Raw genomic sequence first — 20,645 nt, 5'->3', positions numbered from 1 at the left:
GACCCTTTTGCAACCTGAAAGGGTATAGCTGAGCCCAGCAGCTCTGTAGAGGCCTGCCTTGGGGTGTCAGAGCCACTGCCTATTGACCTAATTATTATTTCAAAACACTACACCCAACAACTGTGTACATATTCGTTTCAAGTGCATGTGGGAAATTTACTAAATATGCTGGGCTATTAAGAAACAAATTTCAGTATATTTCAAAAGGCTAAAATCTTACAGACTATATTCTCTTGATGGAATTAAATTTGAAATTGAAAACAGTAAGACATCTTGAAAATCCCCACATATTTGGAAATTAAATAACACAATCTTGAGTAACACATGGGTCAAAGGAAAAACCTGCAAGACAAAAACAATATCTTGAACTAAATGACAATAAAAAACATACTCTATCAAAATTTGATTTTGATAAAAATTTGTGATATTCAGCCAAAGCAGAAATTAAAGGAAATTTATAGCTGTAAATGACTACTAGTAAAGAAAAAAAGGTTTAAAATCAGTGTTCTACATCCCCATCTTAAGAAGTTAGCAAAAGAAAAGCAGATTAACTCCCACTGGCTGCTCTGAAAAGCCATCTTTGCATTGATCCTCGGTCATTTCTGCGCTGGTGCCACCACCACCGCTGTGCACCTCCCCCATTGCCATGGACTCCAGCAGTTTTATTACCAGAGTTCCCAAACTTTTGCTGTTTTTTCAATCCATGTCCTACCATGTCCAAGATCACCACTATGGACTTAAAGCAGAAGAAGGAAGTCATGGAGAAGGTAGGGAATGGAAGAGAAGCCCCTGCTAATGGGAATGCTAATGAGGAAAATGGGGAACAGGAGGCTGACAATTTGGTAGATGAAGAAGAGGAGGAAGATGGAGAGGAAAGAGAGAAGGAGGAAGAAAGCCATGGTGAGGAAGAGGATGGAGGTGAAGATGAGGAGGCTGAGGGAGCTAATAGAAAATGCAGCTGAAGATGATGAGGATGACAATGTTGACACCAAAAAGCAGAAGACCTATGAGGATGACCAGACAGTAAAAAAGGAAAAGTTAAACTTAAAAAAAAAAAAGGCCACCATGACTTATTCACCCTTCACTTCCCATCTCAGAATCTAAACACGGTCACCTTCGAGTAGAGAGGCCAGCCCCACCACCCACCATGGCAGTGCCACCCTCAGGTGACACACACTCTCCACCACCAACTGAACCACAATGAGAATTTGCAACAGGGCAGGAAAAAAAACCCAAAACTTCCAAGGCCCTGCTTTTTTTCTTAAAAATACTTTAAAAAGGAAAATTTGTCTGTATTTTTTATTTGCGTTTTATATTTTTGCCCATAATGTTAGGGGTCAGCCATTTTTAATGATCTCAGATGACCAAACCAGCCTTCAGAGCATTCTCTGTCCTGCCTCCAGCTTTACTTCTGGTGTGACCATGTTCATTATAATCTCAAAGGAGGAAAAAAAACCTTGGTAAAAACCAGACAAAGACACAACAAAAAAAGAAAATTACAGGCCAATATCCTCAATAAATATAGGTGCAAAAACCCTCAACAAAATATTAGCAATCAGAATACAGCAACACATCAAAAAAATTATACACTATGATCAAGTAGGATTCATCCCAGGGATGCAAGGATGGTTCAACATACGAAAGTCAGTAAATGTGATAAATCACATCAACAAACTCAAGGACAAAGACCGTAGGATTATCTCAATAGATGCTGAAAAAGCATTTGACAAAATTAAACATCCTTCATGATAAAGACTCTCAACAAATTAGGTATAGAAGGAAAATATCTCAACACAATAAAAGCCATCTATGACAGGCCCACTGCTAGTATCATTCTGAATGGAGAAAAACTGAGGGCCTTTCACTTAAGAACAGGAACAAGACAAGGATGCACACTCTCACCACTTTTATTTAAAATAGTGCTGGAAGTACTAGCCAAAGCAATCAGTCAAGAGAAAGAAATAAAGGGAATCCAGATTAGAAAAGATGAAGTCAAACTTTCTATATTTGTAGATGACATGATACTATGCATAGAGAAACCTAAAGACTCTATCAAAAAACTCCTAGAGCTGGTTAATAACTTCAGTAACATTGCAGGATGCAAAATAAATGCCCCCAAATTAGTTGCATTTATATACGTGATGGAGTTTGAATGTGTTGTCCCCTCCAAAACTCATGTGGAAATTTGATCTCCAATGTGGCAGTGTTGGGAACTGATTGAGTCATGAGGGCGGATCCCTCATGAGTGGATTAATGCTCTCCATGGGGGAGGGGGGATTAATGAGTGAGTTCTCACTCTATTAGTTCCCACAAAAGCTCATTGCTTAAAAAGACCCTGGCATCTTCTCTCTCTTTTTCTTGCTTCCTCTCACCATGTGATCTGCTTGTACCCGCCAGCTGCCTGCCAATTTCTGCCATGAGTAGAAACAGCCTGAGGCCCATGCTAGATGCAGTTGTCCCAGAATCATAAGCCAAATAAACCTCTCTTCTTTATAAATTACCCAGTTTCAGGTATTCTGTTATAGCAACACAAAACGAACTAAAACAATACTCAGATAAACAACTGACAGAGAAATAAAGAAAGTAAGCACATTTACAATTGTCACGAGAAAAATAAAATACCTAGGGATCAATTTAACCAAGGAGATGAAAGATCTCTACAATGAGAACTACAAACCACTACTTAAACAAATTAAAGAAAACACAAAATGATGGAAAGATATTCCATGCTCTTAGATTGGAAGAATCAACATTGTGAAAATGTCTATACTACCCAAAATGATCTACAGATTCAATGCAATACTCATCAAATTACCAATGACATTCTTCATAGAAATGGAAAAAACAATACTAACTTTCATATGGAATAACAAAAGACCCTGAGTAGCCAAAGCAATCTTGAGCAAAATAAATAAATAAATAAATAAAGCTGGAGGCATAACACTACCTGGCTTCAAATTATACTGCAAAGCTATTGTAACCAAAACAGCATGGTACTGGTATAAAGATAGTCATTCAGACCAGTGGAGCATAATTGAGAACCCAGAAATCACCCCTCAGGATTACAGCCATCTGATATTGGACAAAGGCAACAAAAATCTACACTGGGGAAAAGACTGCCTCTTCAACAAGTGGTGCTGGGAAAATTGGATATCCATATGCAGAAGAGTGAAACTAGATATGCACCTCTCACCATATACTAAAATCAACTCAGAATGGATTAAAGATTTAAGTTTAAGACCTGAAACTGTAAAATTACCAAGGGAAAATACAGGTGAAACACTTCAGGCACTAGGTCTGGGCACAGACTTTTTTTTTTTTTTTTTTTTTTGTGACTGCGATCAGCCAGTGAGCAAACTGGCCATCCCTATATAGGATCCGAACCCACGGCGGGAGCGCTGCTGCGCTCCCATCGCCGCACTCTCCCGAGTGAGCCACGGGGTCGGCCCTGGGCACAGACTTTATGAACATGAACCCAAAAGCACAAGCAGCAAAAGAAAAAATAAAGAAATGGGACTACATCAAACTAAAAGTCTTCTGCAAATCAAAGGAAATTGTCAACAGAGTGAAATGACAACCTACTAAGTAGGAGAAAATTTTTGCTAACTATGCATCTGATAAGGGATTAATACTCATAATATACAAGGAACTCAAGCAATTAACTGTAAAAAAACAAATAACCCAATTAAAAAATGGGCAAAGGAGCTGAATAGACATTTTTCAAAGGAAGACATACAGATGGCCAACAGGTACATGAAAAAATGCTCAACATCACTAGTCAGCAGGAAAATGCAAATTAAAACCACATTGAGATACCATCTTACCCCGGTTAGACTGGCTGTAATAAAAAAGGCAGTGAATAACAAATGCTCATGAGGGTGTGGAGAGAAGGAAACACTCCTGTACTGTTGGTGGGACTGTAAATTAGTACAATCACTATGGGAAACAGTATGGAGATTTCTCAAACAACTATAGGTAGATATTCCATACTACCCAACAATCCCATTTCTGGGTATATACCCAGAGGAATGGAAATCATCATGCCGAAGGGATACTTGCACTCCCATGTTCATCGCACCTCTGTTTACAATAGCCAAGACATGGAACCAACCTAAATGTCCATTGATGGATAATTGGATAGCGAAACTGTGGTATATATACATCATGGAATACGACTCTGCCATAAAAAAGAATGAAATTCTCCCATTTGCAACAACATGGATGAGCCTGGAGAAACTTATGTTGAGTGAAATAAGCAAAGCACAGGGGGATAAATACTGCATGTACTCACTCATAAGTGGAAGCTAAGAGAGAGAGAAGGAAGGAAAGAAAGTCCACAGTGGTGTGTTGGACTTGCAGAGGGAGAGAACATACTTGGGATACAAAGCGGAGTGGGGGGGAAGTGGGAGGGGGAGGTTGGGGATAATTGGGTGAGGGACATGGGGTACAAACACAATTAGTGGTAATGTGCATGCTGCTAGTATGAATCTGGCCTTCACATCTTGGGCACGAGGGGTGACAATCAGTTTGTGTCACATGAATACTCATAACCCATAAAATTAAAAAAATTTAAAAAATTAAAAATTTTTAAAAACCTGGTAAAAAACAACAACAAAACAATCTTATTATGAGCATTCCAGTAACTATTTTGTGTATGTAATTAGCTTTACTATAAGTAGTTGGTTTTTATGAGATGGCTAAAAAGGCCAAAGATAAAAGGTTTATTTTTTTCTTTTTTCTGTTTATGAAGTTGCCATTTAATATTTTTGGCCTGTTTGATGTATGTGTGAAACAATGTTGTCCAACAAAGCCAGAATTTTATTTTGCTGAGATGTGAGTTGTTCTAACAAACAAATAAAAGGGGAAAGAAAAGCAGATTAAAACAAAGTAGAAGGAAATACATAATAAAATATGAGAAAAAATCAGTTCAATAAAAGACAAACATCAAAGAATAGTCAAAATGGTTCTTTGAAAAGATTAGTAAAATTTATAAACTTCTAGCAAGAACAATTTTAAAAAGAGCTAGGTAGAAAACAAATTACTAATATCAAGTATAAAAGAGGGAATGTCAGTGTAGATCTAGATATGGCAAAAGAATAAGATAATATTTATGAATAACTTTCGGCCAATAAATGTAACAACCTAGATAAAATGGACAAATTTTTTTCCCAGACACAAATCATCAACACTGATTCAGTAAGAAATATAGAAAAGCACTATTTTTAAAAATTGAAATCACAATCAAAAACTTTTTCACAAAGAAAACCTCAGGTCTGAATGGTTTCATTAATGACCTCTATCAAAAATTTAAGAGAGAAATAATATCATTCTTACTCAAATTTTCAGGGAAAGAAAAGTATACTTCCCAACTCATTATACAAGATCGGAGTAACCCTGCTACCAAAGTATGACAAAGACATTACAAGAAAAGCAAATTACAAAATATCCCTCATAAGCACAGACTCAAAAAATCTCAACCAAATTTAATACAACAATATATTAAAAGGATAATAAATACATTATGACAAAAAGGATTTATTCCAGGCAAGCAATGGTATTTTAACATTCTTGATCAATTAATATAATGCTTTGTATTAACATAATGGAGAAAACAAGTACCTCAATAGACATAGAAAAGGCATTTGACATAATTCAGCACCCATTCGTGTAAACGCACTTGGCAAACTAGGAAAAGATGGGAATTTAATTAGGCACACAAGGGAATTTTTTTATAGAAATAACGAATGAAAATAAGTTGAGACAGTGCTTTGGCTATTGTCTCACAAAAGGAATTGCATTGGTGAAGTTTATTCTTGTTTTTCAATTTGGGTTTGCAAGCAGTCACAAAGATGATGATAATGATGAAGATGACAATGACAACAATGGTAGTGATCATATTCCATTTAGAAAATGTGTTTATTCTCAGGATTCAGAATCTTCACTAAGTGTTCTGGTTCAAATGAATACAGCAGAGAAGAAGATATCCTCATTCAGAGAATTCAGATGAGATAAACTTGAACACATTTTTTTTTCCTAAAACTGAAATAAGCTTACTTCTCAAGGTCCCATATCTGCTCAGCAGTAGATAATGCAACTTTATTAATACAAGCTACATCCATTCATTCTAATATTTAATGAATATTTACTGAGTATGTGCCAGGCACTTGGGAATCATCACTGAACAAAACAGATAAAGATCCTGCCCTTGAGGAGCTCATATTCTCATCAAGAAGATAGGCATTAATAACACTATGAATAAATAAATTATATAATAGATTAAAAGGGCACAAGTATGAAGAAAGTCAAAATAGTACAGAATTAGTAGCACCAAGAGTGCTGGGTGTTGGGGGTACCAGGGGGTGAGGATAATTGATAGCATTAAACATGGTAATCAGCGTAGCTCTCATTGAGAAGGTGACATTTGAGCAAATAATTAAGGTGAGGGAGTTAGCCAAGTGGCAATGTGGAAGAAGAGCAACATTCTGAATTTTTTCCAGGACAGCAGAAAGCTAGTGTGGTAGGAGGTGAGTGAGCAAGGGAGTTTTACCCTTTGTAGTTTTGGACAGGGGGACATGATCTGACTTACATTTCAATGTTTATTTTGGCTGCTGTGTTGAGAATGGGCTGAAGGGGAATGTTCTGGTTATCTATTCCTGGCTAACAACTTATCCCAAAATGTACTGTTATAAAACAACAACCATTTTATTACATCTCTTGATCTCAAGCAAGGCTCGGCTGGGCAGTTCTTCTGTTCCATGTGGCATTACTTAGTGGTATTTTGCTAGTGGAAAGGCTGCTCTCCAGAGTCCGAGATGGCTTCACTTACGTCTCCAGTGTTTTAGAAAGTTGAGCTGAGACACAGTCGACTGAGTTCCTACATATGGCCTCTCCACCATGGCAGTCTCAGGGTAGTTAGATATGACATGGGTCCTTACGGTTCCCAGAGAGAATGTTCGAAGAATGAGGAAGTAGAAATTGCCTTTTCTTAAGACCTGAGCCTAGAAATTGGCATAGTGTCACTTCTGTGATATTTTATAGGTCAAAGCAGTTACAGAGCCCATCAGAATTTGAGGAGAGGGTCATAGATCTTCATTTCTCAATGGGAGGAATATCAAGGCATTTATGGCAATCTCTACAGTCTATCCCCTGGCCACAAGTTACTTACATTTCTCCCACTTGCAAAGTACACTCACACCCTCTCAAAATCCGTAAACATGTTAGAAACACCTAGTATGTGCTCAATACAAGTTAGTCATTATCAATATTAGTGATACTTTTATCTTTAAAACCAGGAATTTTTGGTTCTTTTGCTAATTGAATAACATTATTGTTTAGAGTTACCAGCAGATGGGGATGTTGCATAATACTTTTCTAGGTTGTCGCAAACCTTGTTCCTGACTTAACAAAAAGAAAAAAAAAGCAGGCCTATGAATAAACATCTGCCCGATTGCATTATACAATCTCTTTTTAATAGAAAAATTTTTCAAAAGTTATAAATTTTTAAGAGTTTCAAAATAACTTATTATACAGCTGATAAGGGAACTGAGAAATTAAGTTACTTGACTACGTTCACTCAACTAGCAAGTGGTACACCTAGTATTTGAACCCAGCCTTGGCTAACTCATGTTTTGCTTCCCATCTGCGTAATAAGATATCAAAATTCATTTACTGAATTCGAAAAGAGAAACTAACTTGCACATGTGCATCATTGGTCAAACCTCAGTTTATGTCTCTAATTGATGGCCTGTATATTTTGTCCTAGAAGTCAATCCTGACTAAACAGCCCAGGGGTTAAGTGAAACTAGCAAATAATATCTCCCTCAGTGACGAAACTGGAAACTGTGACGTTCAACTCATCCCTCCCAAAATGTAGCTTCGGTCTCATTGTGGGGTTTTGTTAGCATCTGTGAAAGTTGACAGTTTAGCAGCAAAAGAACAATGTTTTTCTGACATGTCCATGAAGTTCTCTCCTTGGACAAGTCATTCTGATCTAACGGGATACTATTTCTCACTGGTTCTTTAGGGAATAACAATAAAGACAAGATACAGCGTGCTAGAAAATATTTTTAATGCATATGTCTGACAAAAGACTTGTAGCCAAAATCTATATAGAACTCCATTTTTAAATGAGAAAAGACTTAGAACAGGCACTTCATAAAATATATTTCCAAACGGCTAATAATTTAGAAAGTTACTCAACACTTTGTTCACCAGTAAACTTATGGGATACCTGGCAGAATGAATAAAATTAAAAAGATGACAATACAGAGTACTGAAAAGGAATAGTAACTGGAACTCTTATACATTGCTGGAGAGATTCCAGATTTATACAACTGTGTCGGAAATGCATTTGGCCCTTTCTTCTAAAGCCAAACATTCAGATATTCTTTGACCCATAAATTCAGTTCCACCCCTAAGTATATATCCAAAAAAGCACATGTTTACTAAAAGATATTACAAGAATATTCATAGAAAGATTATTTGCGATAGCTAAAACTAGAAACCATCCAAATATCAAACAACAGTAGAATGGATAAATTAGTTGTGATACATTTCTACAATGGATTTGTATACAGCACAGACATAAATTAACTATAGTTTATGCAACAAAATAGATCAATCTCACAAGCATAATGCTAAACATAAAAAGCCAGACACTGCATGAGCCCACTTATATGAAATTTTAAGACCAGGTAAAACTATATGTGATAAAAATCAGAATAGCAGTTGCCTTTACCAGAGGGTAATTACTGGCAGGGGGCATAAGGCAGGCTTCTGGTGCTGGCAATATTATATATATTGATCTGAGTATAGGTGCACATGTTTACTTTGTAAAATTTAATCAAGGTGTACGGTTAAAATTTGTGCTCTTACCTGTACATATATCATACTTGAATAAAATAATTAATAAATAAATCCTCAACTTGGCATAACATAGTAAAGATGCAAAATAGGATTAATGAAAAGTATGAGGCATAATCAGAGAGAAACATTGTTTAGCTACAAAGGAAACCAAAATACTAATGATAAACTTTTTTTCAATACGCAACTGGTAGAAGATTCACAGCATAGAGTTTTCACTAAAGTAAAGCCAAGAGGAAAGGTGGGGTCAGAGTTGCAGCAGAAACCCCCTCCCCAAGGCCATGCCTAGTGGAGCCATGGGTGCAGGACCACCATGGAGACCCCAGACTTAAAGAGCTACCAGCATGCAATGCCAGCCTGCAAGAGTTAAAGTATGGCTAGGAACCAGGAAAGCCATAGAAGCAGAGCTGCCCAAGGACTTGGGGACCCAAACCCCACACCAGCATGCATTTGACATGGAACATGGAGTCAAGGTATATGACTTGCCAGCTTTGAGATTTAATGCCTGCTCTGCTAGGTTTCAGATTTGTTTGGGACCTGTTACCCCCTTCTTTTGGCCTATTTCTCCTTTTTTGATTGGGAATATGTACCCTATGCTTGTCTCACCATTGTATCTTGGAAGTAGATAACTTGTTTGATTTCACAGATGGAACTTTTAGACTTTGGACTTTTGGGTTAAAACAAGTTAAGATTTTGGAGATGAAATGAATGTATTTGTATGTGAAAAAGACATGAGTTTTGAGGGGTTGAGGGTGAAATTCCTTGGGTTGAATATCCCCCAAAACATATTTTGTTATAAGCAACAGAAATGGAGTAGCACAGGGAGTTAAGGAGAAATTTCTCACTAAATCCCTGTTCCCCTCCCTGTTTCCCACCTCTGGTTACCTCAGTTCTGTTCTCTCCTTTGACAGTTTAATGTATTATTGTGATCGTTGTATCTTTCTTTCTTTCTTTTTTATTTTACTTACTTATTTTAGTTCCCGCTTACAAGTGAGGACATGTGCTATTTCTCTGTGCCTGTCTTATTTCACTTAACATAATTTTCTCTAATTTCATCTATATTGCTGTGAATGGCAGAATTTCATTCTTTTTTATGGCTGAGTAGTATTCCATTGTGTGTATATACCACATTTCCTTATGCAGTCATCCGGTAATGGACATTGGGGTTGGTTCCAACTCTTGGCTATTGTAAACACAGCTACAATAAACATGGGAGTGCAGGTATCCCTTTGACATGATGATTTCCATTCCTTTGGTATATGCCCAGCAGTGGGATTTCTGGATCATATGGCAGTTCTATCTGTAGTAGTTTGAGGAACCTCCATAGTATTTTCCAAAATGGCTGCACTAAATTACAGTTCCACAGACAGCACAGGAGGCTTCTCCTCTCTCTGCATCCTCGCCAACTTTTGTTAGTCTCTGTCTTTTTGATAATGGCCAGTTTATTTGGGGTGAGATGATTTCTCAGTGCAGTTTTGATTTGCATTTCCCTGATGCTTAGTGATGTTGAGCATTTTTTCACATGTCTGTTGGCCAGTTGTATGTCTTCCTTTGATAAATGCCTATTCAGCTCCTTTGCCCATTTTTAAATCAGGTTACTAATTTGTTTGTTTTTTGAAAGATAATGGTTTCATTGAATTAATGAGATGAAAAGATAGTGAAGCCCTGTTACCTTGAAATAAGATTTTAAAAAATAATCACTGCAGAAAATACAAAGGATAGGGTTATGCTGTGGTATTAAATTTTTCTGAATAATGTTTCTCTTGACTGTTCAAGAACAAATTAAAGTTTCCACAGCAAGTTTGTTTTCAAAATGCGAAATTGCGACACCATCTCTGACTTCACTCTGAATACCTTTAATAATTTCACTGCGTTGCAGTTTATAAGCTTCCTTGTTATGAGACAGTTAATAAAGAAAGCCAGGCAATGTCTTCAATGTGATAAGTAACAACTATGCACTCAAGAATCAGGTATGACTGAGGCAAATAGTTTCCAGCTTTAATGTTAAGTAATTCCAAGAGGTTTCTGGGTGACATATGGAAGTGTTCAGAGGGATTACATAGCACGTTTCCAGGTTAAGATCTAAATAGGCTGTGCGTTTCTTGTTAAGGTCATGAACAAGGTTGGCAGGATCACTATCCACAAACTCTGGGACAGGCACATTGATGAATTCAACCTCATCTTCAACATGAACTATTCTCTTCAATAGTTTGGTTGAGAGCAGCTGGGGCATACACAGAAGGATCGTTCATGACATCATCTTTGATGTATTTTATTCCACAGTAGTACACATCATTTGGATAAAATGCAAAATATTTGTACAGGTATGTTCCTCCTAGAATGACACCTGGCAAGCATAAACCCTAGTCCAAATCACATGCACCAACACCAGGCTCTCCTTTGCCCAACTGGTACCATATCATCTGGGTGTTTGCTGTCCACCACGACGACGCTGCCTCCTCGCCCTCCTTGGGCTCCTCCCTAGCCTCCTTCTGGGCCAAAGCAGAATTGAACATCACCTTCATCGTGGCGCAGCCTGGGGCGCCCTCAGAGGGCGACAGCAGGCTCGAGGCGTGGGCTGTGGGTTCCCAGTTACAGCTATAGCCTCCTTGGCAGGGCTCCTGGTGCAGCTCATCGATGGCTGAGGAAGGTCAGGCAGCTCCACGCAGCGGCTGAGGTGGCTACTGAGGCAACGATCTCCTAGCTTCCATACGAGGACTGAGATGGCTGGCACACCCAAGAGGTGGAGCAAGGACCCTGGGTGTGGACCCAGGTTACTTGTTTTTTACTGTTGAGTTCCTTGTATATTCTGGATATTAATTCCTCTTTAGATGCATGGTTTGCAAATATTTTCTCCCATTCTGTAGGTTGTCTTTTCACTCTGTTACTTTTGCTGTGCAGAAGCTTTTCAATTTGATATAATTCAATTTGTTTATTTGATTTTGTTGTATGTGCTTTGGGGGTCTTATTCATAAAAATCTTTGACCAGTCCTACTTCCTGAAGTGTCTCCCTACATTTTTATTTTAGGAATTTTATAGTTTCCAGTTTTATGTTTAAGACTTCAATCCATTTTGATTTGATTTTGGTATATGGCAAGAGGTACAGATCTAGTTTCCTTCTTCCACATATGGATGTCCAGTTTTTCCAGCACCATTTATTGAAGAGGCAATCTTTTCCCCATAGTATGCTCTTGTTGCCTTTGTCAAAGACCAGTTGGCTGTAAGTATGTGGGTTGATATGGGGGTTCTCTATTCTGTTACTGGACCAAGTGTCTGTTTTTATGCCACTACCATGCTGATTAGGTTACTATAGCTTTGTGCAATGGATAAGCCTCGCCCTGGGAAAACCACGTTCGTAATCATGGTATCTCCCCTGCCAGGTAAGTATAGGTTACTATAGCTTTGTACTATAATTTGAGGTCAGGTAGTGTAATGCCTCTGGCTTTATTTATTTATTTTTGCTCGGGATTGCTTTGGCTATTTGGGGTTTTTTATTGTTTCATATGAATGTTAGGATTGTTTTTTCTATTTCTGTGAAGAATGTCATTGGTGTATTGCACTGAATCTGTATTGGAGATTGCACTGAGTCTGTAAATTGCTTTGGGTAGTATGGACATTTTCACAATGTTGATTCTTCCAATCCAAGAGCATAGATGTCTTTCCATCTTTTTGTGTACTCTTTAATTTCTTTTGATAGTGATTTGTAGTTCTCATTGTAGAGATCTTTCACCTCCTTGGTTAAATTGATTCCTAGATATTTTTTGGTTTTGTTTTTTGGGGGGGATTTTTTGGTTTTTTGTTTGTTGTTTGGTTGGGTTTTTTTGGGGGGGTTTTTTTGGTGTATTGTAAATGGGTTTGCTTTCTTGATTTCTTTTTCTTCTAGTTCATTGATGGAGTATAAAAACACTACTGATTTTTGCACATTGATTTTGTATCCTGCAACTTTACTGAAATTGTTTATCATCTCTCAGAGTTTTTTGGTAGAGTCTTTAAGTTTTTCTATGTATATGATAATGTCATTTGCAGACAGGGACAGTTTGACTTCGTCTTTTCCAATTTGGATGCCCTTTATTTCTTTCTCTTGCCTGATTGGTCTCACTAGTACTTACAATGATATGCTAAATAGAAGTGGTAAGAGTGGGCATCTTTGTCTTGCTCCTGTCCTTAAGGAAAGGCTTCCAGCTTTTCCCCATTCAGGATGACATCGGTGGTGGGTGTGTTGCATATGGCTTGTATTGTGTTGAGATATTTTCCTTCTATATTTTCTGAGAGTCTTTATCATGAAGGGATGTTGAATTTTGTCAAATGCTTTTTCCATATCTATTGTGATAATCATATGGTTTTGTCCTTGGTTTTGTTGATGTGGCATATCACATTTATTGACTTGCCTCTGTTGAACCATCCTTGCATCCCTGGGGTGAATCCCACTTGATTATTGTGTATAACTTTTTTACGTGTTGCTGTATTCTGTTTGCTAATACTTTGTTGAGGATTTTTGCTTCTATGTTCATCAGAGATATTGGCCTGTAGTTTTTTCTTTGTAGTTGTATCTTTATTTAGTTTTGGTATCAGGGTGGATGCTGGCCTCATAGAATGAATTTGGGAAAATGGTCTCTGTTTCAATTTTTTGGAATAGTATGAAGAGAATTGGTATTAATTCCTCTTTAAAGGTTTGGTGGAATTCAGCAGTAAATTCATCCAGTCCTCAGCTTTATTTGTTGGGGGACTGCTGATTACTGCTTCAATCTCATTGCTTGTTATTGGTCTGTTCAGGTTTTATATGTCTTCTTGCTTCAGTCTTGATAGTTTGTATGTGTCCATCTCCATTTCTTCCAGGTTTTCAAATTTGTTGGTGTTTAGTTGTTCATAATAGTCTCTAATGATTCTTTGTATTTGTGTGGTATTGGTTGTAATGTCTCCTCTTTCATTTCTGATTTTTATTATTTGGGTCTTCTCTCTTCTTTTTTTGGTTAGCCTAGCTAATGGTTTGTCTATTTTATTTATCTTCTCAAAAAAACCCCAACTTTTTGTTTCATTGATCTTTTGTATCACTTTTTGAGTCTCTGTTTCATTTAGTTCTGCTCTGATTATAATTATTTCTCTCTGTCTACTAATTTGAGGATTGAATTATTCTTGTTTTTCTAATTCTTTGAGGTGTAGTGTTACGTTATTTATTTGATATCTTTCTTTTCTTTTGATGTATGCATTTATTGTAATAAACTTCCTTCTTAGTACTGCTTTTGTATATCCCACAGGTTTTTTTGGTACAATGTGTCTTTATTTTCATTAGTTTCAAGAAATTTTTTTATTTCCTGTTTAATTTCTTCTTGGACCCATAGGTCATTCAGGAGCATGTTCCTTCATTTCCACGTATTTGTGTAAGCTTTCAGAGTTTTGCTTGTTATTGATTTCTACTTTTAATTCAGTGTGCTCTGAAAAGATACTTGAAATGATTTCAATTTTTTAAAATTAGTTGAAACTTGATTTGTGATCTAACATGGTCTCTCCTGGAGAATGTTCCATGTGCTGATGAAAAGAATGCTTATCCTGCAGTTGTTGGATGAAAAGTTCTGTAGATATCTGCTGAGTCCACCTGGCTTAAAATGTGGTTTAAATCTTGTGTTTATCTATTAAATTGTTGCCTACAAGGTCTGTCCAATGTTGAGAAAGAGGTATGTGCAGGTCTCCAGTATTATCTTATTGGGGTCTTTCTCTTTATTTTCATCTAATAGTGTTTGCTTTATACATCTGGGTGCTCTAGTGTTGGGTGCATATGTATTTATGATTATTATATCTTCTTGCTGGACAGATCCCTTTATCATTATATAGCAGCCTTCTTTGTCTCTTTTTATGGTTTTTGGCTTAAAGTCTATGTTATCTGATATAAGAATAGCTATTCCTGCTCATTCTTGGTTTTCATTTGTGTGGTACATCTTTTTCCATTCCTTCACTTTTAGTTTGGTGTATCCTTACAGGTGAGGTGAGCCTCTTGTAGACAGCATATAGTTGGGTCTACTTTTTTAATCCAATCAGTCTGTGTCGTTTGAGTGCAAAATTTAATCCATTTACATAGAGGGTTGGTATTGGAAAGTACTGTCTTGTCTTACTCCTATCATTTAATTGCTTTTCTTATGATTGATTTAAATATCATTTGTTCCTTTCTTTCTCTTTTATTGAGGTGGTATGGTATAATTTCTTTCTCTTTCTCATTTGCATATCTGTACTACTAGTGTTGTTTGTTCTTTCTCATGTATTCATGGTAGTGATAATCAGTTACTGGGTTGCAGATGAGGGACTCCCTTAAGGATTTCTGATAGGGCCGGTCATGTGGTGGTGAACTCCCACAGCTTTTGTTTGTCTGTGAAACACACTATTTCCCCTTCATTTCTGAAGGATAGCATTGCTGGGTACAGTATTCTTGGCTGGCATTTTTTTCTTTTAGTACTTTGAATATATCATCCTATTGTCTTCTGGACTGTCAGGTTTATGCTGAGAAGTCTGCTATAAGTCTGATGGGGACTTCCTCATATGTGACTTGATGCTTTTCTCTTGCTATTTTTAGGATTCTCTCTTTGTCTTTAACTTTTGATAGTTTGACTACAGTGTGTCTCAGAAAAGACCTTTTTGGATTGAATGTGTGTGTGAATCTTTGAGCCTCTTGCATCGGGAATTTCGTATCTCTACCAATACCTGGGGAGTTTTCTACTATTATTTCATTGAATATGTTTTCAATGCCTTTTTGTTTCTCTTCCCCTTCTGGAACACCCATGACTCAGATGTCTGTGTGCTTAAGGTGGTCTGCCAGGTCACCTAAATCTAATCTCTTAGATTTTCTTCCTTTTTAAAATTCTTTTCTTTTCTTTTCTTTCTTTTGTTTTTCTTTTTCTTTCTTTCTTTCTTTCTTTTTTTTGTCTGCTTGAGTTATTTCAAAAAGATGGTCTTAAAGATCAGAATTATTTCTTCTGCTTGCTGCTTATGCTCTCAATTTTAGTTTTATTTAATTGAATGAGTCTTTCAGTTCCAGGAGCTACGTTCTTTTTTATGGTATTTATTTCTTTGTAAATTTTCTCCTTCGTGTTCAGGGTTTATTTTCTCATTTCATTGTGTTGTCTGAGTCCTCCTGTATCTCACTGAGTTGTCACTTGGAATTCCCTTTCAGACATATCAAGGGTTTCCTGTTTTATGGGGTTTGAGAATATAATTGAGAATTACAGTGTTCCTTTGATGGTGTCATATTTTCTTGTTTTTCATGTTTCTAGTATCCCTATGTTGCTGCCTAGTCATCTGGTGGTTGCTTCTTTTATTACTCTGGGGTGGCTTTTGAGGAGAGAGACTCCCTCCACGGCAATAATGGAGGTGGGCTGGGGCAGGAGCAGGAGGAGGGTTACCCCTGGGAAGTGCTCACAGCCAAGGTCATTCTTTCTGCTGCAAGGGAGAATTCTTCTTGGTTGATTCTGGTTTGGGAGAAATGGCAGAAGCTGAAGCTGCATGCCTCTTTCTCCTCTACCCCACCCTGCTTGGTTTTCATGCTCCACAGGGTCCTCAACAGGATCCCACTGTCCTCCCTTGCTCTCCCACTGATGCTGTCCCCTGTATTTAGCTGTCCTTTCCTTGCTGTGGTCCCTTTCCATGGGAGGATTGTGCATTAGGCACCTCTAGTCTGCTATCTTGCCTCACCTCCTGGACATCTCTCTGTGTTCAAATTTAATACATTCTGGCAAAAAATTTTCCAGTGTAGCAATTTACACTCTCGCCAGCACAGTATGAAAAATATGGCTGCTTCACATCCTTACCAACACTTTTTCATTTTAACCATTCTGAGGTGCATATGGTACTTGTGGTTTTAGCCTTAATTTCAGTGAATAAACTTGCACCTCTGTTCATCAATGTATTGGTTCTTTGAATATCCTCCTTTGTGAAGTGCCTTTTAAAGTCTTTTGTACATTTCTCTGTTGAGTTGTCTGCTTTTTTCTTACTGGTTTATGAGATTTTTAGAATATATTTTAGATATAAGTACTTTGTAAGACATGTGTAACCATAGGAGGTGTTAAAACACTTCTATCAGAAACTGATCGCTCAAGCAAAAGAACAAAAACTGATAAGAGTAAACAGTAATTAGAAACTCCATAATATGTATTTTTAGGCCTGACAAATAAATGAATTTACATCATTTTTAATCATACCTAGGCTGTTTTCAAAAATTGACCATGTCACAAGGAAAGTCAATAAAGTTTTTAAAAGCCAGTATTATACAGATCATACTGTCTAAGCACAATGCCATGAAATTAAAAGCAACAATAAAAGGACAGTTTTTTAAAAATACCTCTTTAGTGCCCTGGTCTAAAAAACCCTACAAAAGATGAAGTTTCTTTGGAAATTAGGACTGTGGAAAGCTTGCCCAGCACAATCAATTATGACTCTGTGAGAGGAGGCATCTTCTTGGGAAAATCAAAAATAGCTAGAGGAGAATCAATGGTAGCACATTCCATCCTCCAGGTTTCGGAAATGCTGCAGGCTGTATCCCACCAGGCTGGATAAAGGCTGAGAAGTGAGAGCCCTAGAGAAAATGAAGCAATCTGACTACTTAGTTCAACTCAGTGTTTCCCATTTGATTCATACACAAACACCCTTTTATCAAAGGACAACTATTAACTTCTTAAGAAACAGTTTTGGAAACACTAACATAGAAATTTTAATTCTTTATCTCTTCCCCTTGTAGCTCACATAAAATGTTTCATCAGAAGCCTCTCTTTTGCTAAAATTCTGTCATTCACTGACATTGCACCTCCTTAATGTTCCTGGAAGATTTTTTTTTAAGTGGAGTTAAGATTTCTTGTTTACTTTATGACCACAAGAAAATGCTTTTATCATCTCTTGTTTACTAAAACAAAGCGTAATGGTTTTAAGCTAACTATGAAAGTAAAATGTAAAAATATACTAAGAGATAGTAGCAGGATTCAAAAGTTGGAAAATGTTAATTATTCTTTTCCTGTTTTTCCCTCTGCTGTCTTTGAAGACAGATGGGGGAACCCTTTGATCTTCTGTGTTTCCAAGATATATATGTTTTGTTATTATTAGGTAAACACAAAAACAGAACCATGAAGTTCAAATCAACTGTTTCAGCCACATCTCATTAAAAATAATATTTACATACTTAGTAGGAGAAAAGACAGTTTGCATTTTCTTTTATCTGAGTATCTTAGGATAAATATAATAATAGTGCAATAATATTGAGAAATAGTATATAGTTTTTTTTATCTACTAGTCAACTAATTTTATCTACTCCAAATGACAGTCTAGGTAGCCAACTAATTTGACTTCCTGAATATGCTCCATAATCCTTAGTAAATCAGTCAATAAAATTCAGAAAGAAAAAGAATTATGAATTTTAGAGCTGGTGGCAGTTTTTTTCAGTAATTTTAGTAGGAGAGACACTTAACTTAAATGAAATCAGAACCAAAGATTCACTCCTCCTTTACTTTTGTAAAGTGTAAATTCTATTTATCTCATAGAAATGTATATCTTAGTAGAAAAGTTATTTATACATCTAAAGTGCTCATTTTTAGGGAGTTAATAACTTGAAATTCTCTGGACAGAGTAAGTATTGAATATTGCTGTATCAGAATATTATTTTTTCAAGGTCCATTTGTTCTACAAGTCTTTGTGTCATATATACTACTAACCAAAATGCTTGGCACTTTGGAGTTGTACTTAAAAATCTTAAGGTATTCAAATTTTGTGGAAAACATAGATGGACAGCAAATTGCTACAATATTATATAACAAGTATTATAACAGAAATATTGACCTCCACTCCTGAGAAGGAAGTGGCACAATATTTTGCAAATGCTGAAAGAAAAGAGCTGTCAAGCCAGAATCATATACCAGTGAAAATACCTTTCAGTAACAAAAGGAAAATCAAGACATTCACACTTGAAGGAAAACTCAGCGAATTTATCACCAGCAGACCTATCCTAAAAGAATGACTTTAAAAAGTTCTCTAAATAGAAAGGAAATGATTCAAGAAATGTTTTAAGGTTATCCAGGATTTGTTTCAATAAGTTATGGTAAGACACATAGACATGGAAAAGACTGTCATGAAGGAAGTTTTTATACTCACAGATCCCTAGAAACAGGAGGCATGGCATGCTAGTCACAGCAAGAATGAAAAGTGCTGGGGTCCGTCAGGTGGCAAAGGGAGGTTGGGGGTGGAAGGGAATGTGGGCAAGAGCCTTTATTGTGGTTTCAGAGGGAAAGAATGAGAGAGGCTGAATAAGAAGGTTTAGGATTGGCTAGTTTAAATAATTTCAGTAGACTGGAGAATGCGGCTATCCCTAGCTCTCTGGTACCTGGCCATTGAATGGTTAGGGCAGCTGATAGTGATCCAGAGTGTAAGAGCCTGACAAAGTTGGTTGTTGGGGTATAGGCTCTAGGTTGGTTGGTTTGCGTATGTAAGGTAAGTTGTTTGCTATCTTTAGGAATTATCTAGCCATGAGAAGAAGGGTGGTCTCTCCAGGGTCCACAAGTCTACACAATTTCAAAACATCAAAAATCGGGTGTTCCCTAAATTAAGATTGACAGATGAAGCAAAAATTATAACACAGTCTGAGGGAATTCTAAATGTGTACCAGTCTTGTACTTGTCTTGTTATACTTACACCTAAGTATTTCTATTTTTTTTTTTAAATTTGGAGATGGAGGTGTTTTTTTTTTTTTAACATTGCTACTTTTATAGATTTATTTATTTGTTTGTTTCTTTGTTTGTTTGTTTCTTTATTGTCAATATACAATGTGGTTGATTATTGTGGCCAATTACTGAAACTTCCCTCCCCGCTACCTCTCCCCCCTCGCTCCCAACAATGTCCTTCTGTTTGCTTGTCATATCAACTTCAAGGAATTGTAGTTGTTGTGTCTTCTTCCCTCCGCTCACCTCCCCCCGCCCCCCGGTTGTTTGTGTATTTATTTATTTATTTTTAGCTCTGACAAATAAGTGAAAACATGTGATATTTCTCTTTCTGTGCCTGACTTGTTTCACTTAATATAATTCTCTCGAGGTCCATCCATGTCTTTGCAAATGGCAGTATTTCATTATTTTTTATAGCAGAGTTGTATTCCATTATGTAGATATATGACATTTTCCGTATCCACTCATCTGTTGATGGACATTTGGGTTGGTTCGAACTCTTGGCTATTGTAAAGAGTGCTGCAGTGAACATTGGGGAACAGGTTTACCTTCAACTTGATAATTTCTGTTCCTCTGGGTATATTCCCAGCAGTGAGATAGCTGGGTCATATGGTAGATCTATCTGAAATTGTTTGAGGAACCTCCATACCATTTTCCATAGAGGCTGCACCATTTTGCAGTCCCACCAGCAATGTATGAGAGTTCCTTTTTCTCCGCAACCTCGCCAGCATTTATCGTTCAGAGTCTTTTGGATATTAGCCATCTTAACTGGGTGAGATGGTATCTCAGTGTGGTTTTGATTTGCATTTCCCGAATGCTGAGTGATGTTGAGCATTTTTTCATATGTCTGTTGGCCATTTGTATATCTTCCTTTAAGAAATGTCTACTTAGCTCTTTTGCCCATTTTTTAATTGGGTTGCTTGTTTTTTTCTTGTAAAGTTTGAGTTCGTTGTATATTCTGGATATTAATCCTTTGTCAGATGTATATTTTGCAAACACTTTCTCCCACTGTGCTGGTTGTCTTTTAATGCTGTTAATTGTTTCTTTTGCTGTGCAGAAGCTTTTTAGTTTGACATAATCCAATTTGTTTATTTTTCCTTT

The 20,645-nt window shown here is 36.9% G+C and overlaps 2 pseudogenes; one reads left to right on the top strand and one right to left on the bottom strand.

The window, feature by feature from the left end:
• The first annotated feature begins 713 nt into the window (after positions 1-713).
• On the top strand, positions 714-1,104 carry LOC134379136 (prothymosin alpha-like; annotated as a pseudogene).
• A 9,482-nt stretch (positions 1,105-10,586) lies between these two features.
• LOC134379135 (integral membrane protein 2B-like) lies at positions 10,587-11,387 on the bottom strand (annotated as a pseudogene).
• Positions 11,388-20,645: the final 9,258 nt, after the last annotated feature.

This window comes from Cynocephalus volans, chromosome 5, assembly GCF_027409185.1.
Source record: "Cynocephalus volans isolate mCynVol1 chromosome 5, mCynVol1.pri, whole genome shotgun sequence".
Taxonomy (NCBI): Eukaryota; Metazoa; Chordata; class Mammalia; order Dermoptera; family Cynocephalidae; genus Cynocephalus; species Cynocephalus volans.
The sequence above is the reverse complement of the archived record's forward strand: the minus strand, read 5'-3'. Positions and strand labels throughout refer to the sequence as shown.